The sequence below is a fragment of the Aotus nancymaae genome, unplaced genomic scaffold (assembly GCF_030222135.1).
Source record: "Aotus nancymaae isolate 86718 unplaced genomic scaffold, 86718_ANA_hifiasm-v0.15.2.pri h1tg000011l, whole genome shotgun sequence".
NCBI lineage: Eukaryota > Metazoa > Chordata > Mammalia > Primates > Aotidae > Aotus > Aotus nancymaae.
Genome location: NW_026988422.1, coordinates 83308812 through 83319218, shown reverse-complemented (window position 1 = coordinate 83319218; position 10407 = coordinate 83308812). Strand labels below are relative to the sequence as shown.

Sequence of the window (10407 nt, the reverse complement as noted above, 5' to 3'; positions counted from 1 at the left end):
AGTGGGCATTGGTCTTTGTTCAACAGACCCCAGGATGCTTGGGGAGTCAGAGGCTCCTTGTATTAACCTCCAGCTCACACCTCTCTGACCTCCAGTCCTCCTCTGGCAGGTGGGAATCCTAAAGCCCATCTCACAGGTGATGCTGAGGATCAGATGTGATGCTGATGTCCACACAAAGTAAATCCTGAGAAAGGCCTTTTCTGCCCTTCCCCAGTGTCCTCCCCCTTGCCTCCCCTCCCCACTTCCTTAACGAAGCATAATTTGAAACCACAGTCTAGTTGGCACGTTTTGCATTTTCTGAACAAAGGCTTTATTCCTTAAAAGTACATGAATTTGGCCAGGCATGGTGGCTCAAGCCTGTAATCCCAGCACTTTGGGAGGCCGAGGTGGGCAGATCACGAGGTCAAGAGATCGAGACCATCCTGGCCAACATGGTGAAACCCTGTCTCTACTAAAAATACAAAAATTAACTGGGCGTGGTGGCATGTGTCTGTAGTCCCAGCTAGTTGGGAGGCTGAGGCAGGAGAATCGCTTGAACCTGGGAGGCGGAGGTTGCAGTGAGCCGAGATGGTGCCATTGCACTCCAGCTTGACGCCTGGCAATGCAGCAAGACTCTGTCTCAAAAAAAAAAAAAAAAGTACACGAATTCATGTTTTCCATTCTTCTGATAAAAAGAAAATTAACATTTGGACGTGTGGCTCCCCCAAATGACTTATTTCTGGAGGTCACCAGTCCTAGGATTGGAAAAGATTCCTTGTCAGAGTCAGTGATTTCATGACATCTGACATGTGTGGGTGCAGCACATTTGGCCAAGCTGATGACCCATGGCTCCAAGCACTCCTGGGCTGGACTTCCCATTGTAAGGGAGGAAGGAAACATGGTTTTGGCTGTTTGTTGGTTCAGGATAGCCACAGAGTCACAAATAACAGAGCTAGAAACTCTTCAAAGGGCATCTCATCCAACCTAATTGTCCAGAGGGTGATGAAACTGAGGCCCCACGAGTCCACACAGGTGACTGAATAAGAGCCAGATGAGCATCTATTTCCGCAGACTCCAAGTCCCTGGACTGCCTCCCCAGTTCTTGAAGTTTTTCCAGCCCGGGGTCACTGCTGAGGAGGCAGCCCCATGGACCGTCTTCTCCATTACTTAGTGTTTGCCAAAACGAAACTCACCACAAATAATGGAAAGAAACACAGTTGCTTTTGATGATTCACCAATGAGACCATGTCTGGTTCATATTAACCAGCATACGTGGGTTACAGATGCATGCCAGAATCCAAAATAAAGCATGCTTAGACAGCCACAGATGTCTCAGGGGTTCAGGGACCACCTGTGACCCTGTACCCCTTTTTCATTCACTCCATTCATCTTCAGGGAAGGTGTTCTCTTTCTGGTCCACAAGGGGGCATAGTTTTAAGGGCAAGAAATTCCCAGCGCCGTGGCCCCTCCCATCTCTCTCCATCAGGGAGATTTAACGGGTTCTGGGTCAATCACTCCAGTGGAAGTTCTATGGAACTCCTTTCATTGGCCTGGGGTCTTAGAGAAGGTGGGGGTTCCTCCCAGGTTAAAAGTCCCCTTCTTCCACACTTCTTCGGACTCCATGTTTGGATCCCCTTCCACGAACACTCTCTCGTGGAAGCCGTCTTTCTCTCTCCTGGATTTTCCCTCTGGAGTCCCCTTCCACACTCTCTCGTGGAAGCCTGTCTTCCCCTCCTAAACTCCATCTCTGTCTATTCCCTTCCACTCAGTGTGGAAGCTGCTTTCCTCTCCTGGATTCCATCTGTCTGGATTCTCTCACTTAATGTGAGAGTTAGCTGTTTCTTTCTCTCTCCTTCTCCTGTTTCTCTTTCTCTACCTAAACAAATCACTTTCTACAAACACTTTCGAGTCCAGCGTTTACTGCACACCGCACGGTGGTCTCCTCTCCCATTCTTGGGAGTGATAGACCAGGAACCTGGAGAAACGTCCTCTCAGGGGAACTGAGGGCTCCCCTGAACCCCAGCATTACAATCTCATTGCCCAGCTCCGTTTTTACCAGCAGTTGTTTTCCTTAAACACAACACAGTTAATTTTCATTCATTCATTCATTCATTCATTCATTCATTCATTTAATGTGCCTTGAGCTCCTCGGGACGTGTCTGCCTCCTCTCCTGCCTTTTCCGCTGCCTCAATCTACCTGGCAAATCATCTTCAATCCTGCGTATGTGTCAGCTCTCCCCTGGAGCGCTCGGCACCACCCTCCCGCACCGCAGGCTGCTGGCTCCTTCTCCACACTGTTTCTGGGTCACACTCCGCCCTCCTGCATCGAGATTGTGAGATTGTCTTCGTCCTTGCAGACTCCGCCACCAGGCTATGAACGTCACGAAAGCAGCAAGCAAGTCTCATTCCTCTTTGTACTGCCAGCCTCTCAGCCCTGTGGGCTGTGACAGTACAGAATTGGAGGAATCCTGCGTGAGTGCCACCATTCCAACCCAAGCAGTGTCCTGGGAGGGTCAGGCACCACTAGCCTGTGTGTGCCGGCATTTTTGGAAACCACAGCTCCTGCTTGTGTTCCATCTGGCAGAAATAGAAATTACTTCTGGTCCATTTTGCCTTCCACAACTTGAAGATGGTCTGTGCTTCATAGCTGGAGCTTTTTTCTTTTTTTTTTTGAGACACAGTCTCACTCTGTCACCCAGGCTGGAGTGCAGTGGCATAATCTCAGCTCACTGCAACCTACGCCTCCCAGGTTCAAGTGATTCTCATGCCTCAGCCTCCCCAGTAGCTGGAACTACAGGTGTGCACCACCACACCCAGCTAATTTTTTGTATTTTTAGCAGAGATGGTGAAAAGCATGTTGGCCAGGCTGGTCTTGAACTTCTGACCTCAGCCTCCAAAAGTGCTGGGATTTCAGGTGTGAGCCACTGTGCCCCGCTGGCTTAGAGCTTATTTTAACTGCACCCTCCTCAGTCTCCTCCACTCAAAAGTGAGCTTCCCTTAGATCATTTGTCACTGGCTTTGAATGCAGGGGGGGTGACTCTGGGATGAGGGCCCTGTGGTCATACCAGGGAGCACTCCAGCCTTCTGCTGGGGTGACTTAGAGATCTGGACCTATCACTAAGAAGCGTGGCCAGACGGGGCTGGGGGAAGATCTTTGTCACCTGTCCTATGGAGGGCAACTTCTTAGTGCCACCGTTTCTGAGGAGAGAAGGAGGACCTAGCGTTACTGGAGGAGGGTGTCCAGTTCTTGGCATCTTGAACAAAGAATTGGACAAAACGCACAAACAAAGCAAGGAAAGAACGAAGCAACAGAAGCAGAGATTTATTGGAAATAGAAGTACAGGCACAGGGCGGAGTGGGCGAGCATAGGGGATCAACAGCCCGTTATAGAACGTTCTGGGGTTTAAACACCCTCTAGACGTTTCCACTGGTTACTTGGTGTCCACCCTATGTAAATGGAGAGGATATTTCCTGTCATAGCTGAAGTATCTCCATTTGATTTAGTTCTAGAAGTCCTTGGGTTCCCTGCCTCCAGGCCATAGTCTCCTGCCTCACTAGTGTTGCAGGACTTTTTCTTAGTACAGCTAAAGATGGGGTTCTTGTCTGTCCCACAGCCATGAAAATGTAGGCTCACAGATGGCTTAAAGGGTGAGTAAAGCAGGGTTTGATTGAATGAAAAGGGAAGGAACGGGGTAACAGGAACTCTCTCAGGGCCAGGTCTCTCGGCTGGAGCACGTCCCACCCGGCAGTTGGAATCCCAGGTTCCACACAGGAAGAGGAGGGACCAGGCTCCTCCCTGCCGCAAACACTGTGAGCTTCCGAGGTTCCCCAGGAACCCCCTCCCACCTGGCCGTCTCATGGGACTGGACGGGAGCCCGCCTGCTGTTCTGCAGCCAAGTCTTGAGTGTTCCAGCTTTATAGGAACTTAACGTCTCCATTTAATTGAATTAAGAAAACTAAGTCAAGTACATGCCTGGGACAACCAGCCAGCCATCCTGGAGAGGCCTAAGGGTCCTGCTGGAGTCTGTGCCGATTCCCAGGAGCTCTGGGGCAGCTGGGAAGGGAAGCCCCACCCAGCTCACACCTAGGAAAGCCAAAATCCCTCCTCTCTCCCAGCCAATCATCAAGTTCCAGCTTTGGGGCCCGTTCACCATCAGCTTTGGGGAAGAAACTTCCAGGTCGCTTTTCCTGCCTGCTATCTCACAGTTACCGTGGGGACCCTGGCAGCCAGGCCTTTGTGGGAGCCAGGCACTTCATTCACAATGAGGCTGGGAGGCCTGGGCCTCTGAATATGAGCAGACGTTTCAGGGGTGTTGGGAAATTTAAAGGCTGCAGTCAGCCGGGTGCGGTGGCTCATGCCTGTAATTACAGCACTTTGGGAAGCCAAAGCAGGAGGATCATGAGGTCAAGAGATGGAGACATCCTGGCCAACATGGCGAAACCCCCTCTCTACTAAAAATACAAAAATTAGCTGGGTGTGGTGGCGGACACCACAGTGTCCCAGCTACTGGGAAAGCTGAGGCAGGAGAATCGCTTGAACCCGGGAGGCAGAGGTTGTAGTGAGCTGAGATCGCGCCACTGCACTCCAGCCTGGTGACAGAGCGAGAGTCCGTCTCAAAAAAAAAAAAAAAAAAGCTGCAGTCTCCCCACCCAGGGAGGCACAGTCTTCTGCCAGGCAGAGCAATCAGAGTGTGACACGTCTAAAGGGGGAATCACAGAGAAGTTATCCGGAGAGTCAAGAAGGTCTTGCATAAGAGCAATTGGAAAACAAAAAAACTCTTGAGAATAGAAAATACATTATTTCAAAATTAAGAAATTAATTAGAGGCAGTGAAAACCAGAAAAGACACTACTGCAGAGTAAGGGTCAGCACACTTTCCGCAGAGGACCAACTGATCCACATTTTTGGCTTTTTAGAAGCCATTTGGTCTATCACAACTTTGGCAGGCCAGTTTTCCCTGACAGTCACACAGACAGGCCTGCATGAGAGTCGACAGCCAGCATAGCACCCGAGTTACACAGAGCCACTTCCACACAGCACAGCACCCCGCTTACACGGAGCCACTTCCGCACAGCACAGCACCCCGCTTACACGGAGCCACTTCCACACAGCACAGCACCCCGCTTACACGGAGCCACTTCCGCACAGCACAGCACCCCGCTTACACGGAGCCACTTCCACACAGCACAGCACAGCACCCCGCTTACACGGAGCCACTTCCGCACAGTACAGCACCCCGGGTACACGGAGCCACTTTCACACAGCACAGCACCCCGCTTACACGGAGCCACTTCCACACAGCACAGCACCCCGCTTACACGGGGCCACTTCCACACAGCACAGCACAGCCCCCGCTTATACGGAGCCACTTCCACACAGCACAGCACCCCGGGTACACGGAGCCACTTCCATACAGCACAGCACCCCGCTTACACGGGGCCACTTCCGCACAGCACAGCACCCGCTTACACGGAGCCACTTCCGCACAGCACAGCACCCGAGTTACACGGAGCCACTTCCGCACAGCACAGCACCCCGCGTACACGGAGCCACTTCCGCACAGCACAGCACCCCGCGTACACGGAGCCACTTCCGCACAGCACAGCACCCCGCGTACACGGAGCCACTTCCGCACAGCACAGTACCCCGGGTACACGGAGCCACTTCCACACAGCACAGCACCCCGGGGTACACGGAGCCACTTCAGCACAGCACAGCACCCCGCTTACACGGAGCCACTTCCGCACAGCACAGCACCCCGCTTACACGGAGCCACTTCCACACAGCACAGCACCCCGCTTACACCGAGTCACTTCCACACAGCACAGCACCCCGCTTACACGGAGCCACTTCCACACAACACAGCACAGCACCCCGGGTACACGGAGCCACTTCCGCACAGCACAGCGCCCCGCTTACACGGGGCCACTTCGGCACAGCACAGCACCCGCTTACACGGAGCCACTTCCATACAGCACAGCACCCCGCTTACACGGGGCCACTTCCGCACAGCACAGCACCCGCTTACACGGAGCCACTTCCGCACAGCACAGCACCCGAGTTACACGGAGCCACTTCCGCACAGCACAGCACCCCGCGTACACGGAGCCACTTCCGCACAGCACAGCACCCCGCGTACACGGAGCCACTTCCGCACAGCACAGCACCCCGCGTACACGGAGCCACTTCCGCACAGCACAGTACCCCGGGTACACGGAGCCACTTCCACACAGCACAGCACCCCGGGGTACACGGAGCCACTTCAGCACAGCACAGCACCCCGCTTACACGGAGCCACTTCCGCACAGCACAGCACCCCGCTTACATGGGGCCACTTCCACACAGCACAGCACCCCGCTTACATGGAGCCACTTCCGCACAGCACAGCACCCCGCGTACACGGAGCCACTTCCGCACAGCACAGCACCCCGCTTACACGGAGCCACTTCCGCACAGCACAGCACCCCGCTTACACGGAGCCACTTCCGCACAGCACAGCACCCCGCTTACATGGAGCCACTTCCACAGAGCTGCCTTAACACTGAGCACATAGTAAAACCTGGGGAACTCGGTGCCCAGACAGCAAGCTAGAAATGAAACGTGGTCAGTAGGAGCCTTGCACGGGCTTCTCCCTTGCTGGAGCAAACCAAAATAATGGAGCCAGCCTTACCTTCCTAGTGCCAGGGCCCGCCTCGGATCGACGAAATCAGAGACGAGTCAAGGTAACAGAGGCAGCCGTTTGAATAGATCCATTGGACAGTCTAAGGCAGCTCTCCAGACCAATAAATAATCATGGAAATAATCGCTCTGCTACCACAGGAGACAGGGCTTGAAGGTACTGGGGCCCACACAACTTAATCAGACTTAGCAAGCAGTTTTTTTTTTTTTTTTTTGACATGGAGTCTTGCTCTGTCACCCAGGTTGGAGTGCAATGGCACAGTCTTCGCTCACTGCAACCTCCGCCTCCTGAGTTTAAGAGATTCTCTTGCCTCAGCCTCCCGAGTACCTGGGACTACAGGTGCCTGCCACCACACCAGGCTAATTTTTGGTATTTTTAGTAGAGATGGGGTTTCACCATGTTAGCCAGGATGGTCTCGAACTCCTGACCTTGTGATCCACCAGCCTCAGCCTCCCAAAGTGTTGGGATTACAGGTGTGAGCCACCGTACCTTGTCACGTTTTCTTTTTAATGTTCCAAATATGATGGGTTTATTTTATTTTACTCTGATGCAAGACCAAAAATTTCCCAATAGCACAGAGATCAATATATTACAAGGTCATGAAAAGACGACGTGGGACATGCAGGGCGTGAGGTACAGACTGGACTGTCAGATGGTCTCCTCTAACATGACACGACACTGTCGCTGAGGAACACCCTTAAACACTGCAGAACTGAACTGAAATGTTGCGCAAACGTGACGACTTCTAGGCATGCCTTCAAGCGCCTCCCTCAGGACAGACTCGCCATCCCTAGACCTCAGTGTGGGGAGTGTAAGGCCGGTTTCCTCACCGGGGGCTCGGACACACCCCCTCCCCTTGCGGGGAGTTCGGGCACGCCCCCCCTCCCTCGCGGGGAGCTCGGACACGCCCTCTTCCCTCTCTGGGGGCTCGGACATGCCCCCTTCCCTCTTCGGGAGCTTGGACACACAACCCCCCAACGGGAGCCCGGGGAAAAAAGCCCCACTCCCTACTTACTATTTTGTCCTATTCAGGCCCCACTCCGTGCCTGCCATTTTGTCTTCGGCAGGCCCCACCCCGTGCCTGCCATTTTGTCTTCCTGCCTACTATTTTGTCCTATCCGGGCCCCACTCCCTGCCTACTATTTTGTCCTATCTGGGCCGCACTCCCCTCCATTTTGTTCCATCCGGGCCCTACTCCCCTCCATCCTGTCCCACTTACCTGGGGAATGACCAATCAGACGCCTCCACTCCCTATAAAACCCTGTGCCTGAGAGCAGTCCGCGCGACTTCTCCGGCCCTTGTTGTCCGGAACGCAGAAACTCGCCCGGGAGCCTGAATAAATTCCTTCGCATTGGATTATCTTCACGCTGGCCTCAGTTTCTTCATTTTAAACGCGGCCAGAACCCAAGAATAAACCTTACAGGGAGGATTACAATTCTTTGGAAGGATAAAAAGTTCACACTTTTGAAATTTCACAGAAGAATTTTTTGTTTGTTTGTTTGTTTTTGAGACGGAGTCTGGCCCTGTCATCAGGCTGGAGTGCAGATCTTGGCTCACTACAACCTCCGCCTCCTGGGTTCAGGCAATTCTCCTGCTTCAGCCTCCTGAGTAGCTGGGCTTACAGGCACGAGATACCATACACAGCTAATTTTTGTATTTTTAGTAGAGACAGGGTTTCACCATGTTGGCCAGGATGGTCTCAATCTCCTGACTTTATGATCTGCTCGCCTTGGCCTCCCAAAGTGCAGGGATTACAGGCGTGAGCCGTTGCTCCTGGCTGAAATTTCACAGAAGAATTTTAAGGCCAAAACACAGTGGGTTCCTTTTTCTTCACTTCCAGGAACAAACCTGATGCTTTCCTCAAACCACATTAAGCTTCCAGTTCGAATCCTAAGCCAACCGCGTGACCTCCTGCGTTGAGTTCTTTCCAGTGAGTAAAGCTGATAAGGTCAATTTGAATCCTGGTCAAAGGGTCTGGGTATAATCCAGTCCAATCAGGCTGAGCTTATTTACTTTAACAGAGAGAGAAGTTCTACAATCCAGCTTGTACTTAGCAGCAATGCCAAAACGAGTGTTGTTACTCCCAGCCGTCCAAGCAAGGTTTATTGACATTTCAGTCTTCTCATTAACCTTCTGGTCAATAGAAGAACCTCCATATTCAGTGCCATCATTCACATGTGTGTGCAGCTGGAAGTCTGCAGCCTTGTAACCCAGGGTGAAATTATTCTGTGACAATTTGGATTTGGCCGTGTCAAAACTCATTGATAGCCAACAAGCCACCCTTCAAAGGCCAACACAGTCCAGCCATAGATGGTTGGTCCAGAAAAATCTCTATCAACATTACTGCCAACACTAAACAACCCCATTTATAGGAGGCCTTCAATTTTCCACTCTGTGTTTGGTATAAATATGAGATCAAGAGTCAGTTTCAGCCCTTCAGCCAACTTACTCTCCAAAGAGATTTCTGTCCCAAGAGTCTGCGTTCTGTTTTTGGGTGAAGGCAAGTTCATAGTCATAGACCTTATATTTGGTTTCCAAGTTGCCTGATGCTTTCCCTGTTATCAGTGTAAGCATGACCAGAAGTAGAAAATTCCACTCCACTACAAGACTTGGTTATCAGGTCTAACTTTGCCATGCCAAAGCCATATCCTCAGCAACCTTTCCTAGGTCATAGTAAATTGGTGTGTCACATATATCTTAGAAAAATCTGTCCGGGCGTGGTGGCTCAAGCCTGCAATCCCAGCACTTTGGGAGGCCGACGTGGGTGGATCACAATGTCAGGCGATCAAGACCATCCTGGCTAACATGGTGAAACCCCGTCTCTACTAAATATACAAAAAATTAGCTGGGCACGGTGGCACGTGCCTGTAAAGTCCCAGCTACTCAGGAGGCTGAGGCAGAAGAATCACATGAATCTGGGAAGTGGAGGTTGCAGTGAGCCGAGATCGCGCCACCGCACTCCAGCCGGGGTGACAGAGTGGACTGTGTCTCAAAAAAAAAAAAAATCTTTCTTAGGCTCTTATGAAATCAAAGACCTCCGCCCCAAGGGCCTGTCTCCCTCAAGCATTTTTTTGCCTCTGACCTCCTAGTTGAAACAAAATTACCAGTAGACCTAGGTGAATGCTATACTGCACATAGGCACATAAGCCCAACGTATATAAGCACTAAGAAAACTGTAACACTTTGAGTTGGTCTGGTGGAATTATCTCCGGTTTCTCCCTGTATCTGGTTACAGCAATAAATTCCCTTCTTTACTAGTTTGTCTGCTTCTCATTATTGGGCCGCGAGAAAACGCAGCCAGACCCAGCTTGGTTCCGGGAACACACTACTTCCCTTGGCCTTTAACTTGAAGACAGTCGTAGACTGTAGGTGAGTGGATGTCACCGTGTTCCAAGAGGACTTCAGTTACAAAAACAGGTAAAGCCATCTCTATTTTCAGATGACATGATCTTACATATAGAAATTCCTAAGGAATCCACTCAAAAACTATCAGAACTAATAAGTTCTGCAAGGGCAAAGCATATAAGATCAACATATAAACATCAATTGCATTTCTATAGACTTGCTATGAACAATCTTAAAATGAAGTTAAGAAAACAATTCTATTTACATGACATCAAAAGAATAAAATACTTAGGACTTATTGACATTGAATTTAACCAAAGAAGTGTTAAGACTTGTATACTGAAAACTATGAAATGTCTCTGAAAGAAATGAAAGGAAACCTATAAATGCAAAGATATCCATCT

At 51.1% G+C, this 10407-nt stretch overlaps 1 pseudogene; it reads right to left on the bottom strand.

The window, feature by feature from the left end:
- Positions 1 to 8528: 8528 nt before the first annotated feature.
- On the bottom strand, positions 8529 to 9293 carry LOC105730108 (voltage-dependent anion-selective channel protein 3-like; annotated as a pseudogene).
- Between the last annotated feature and the right edge of the window lie 1114 nt (positions 9294 to 10407).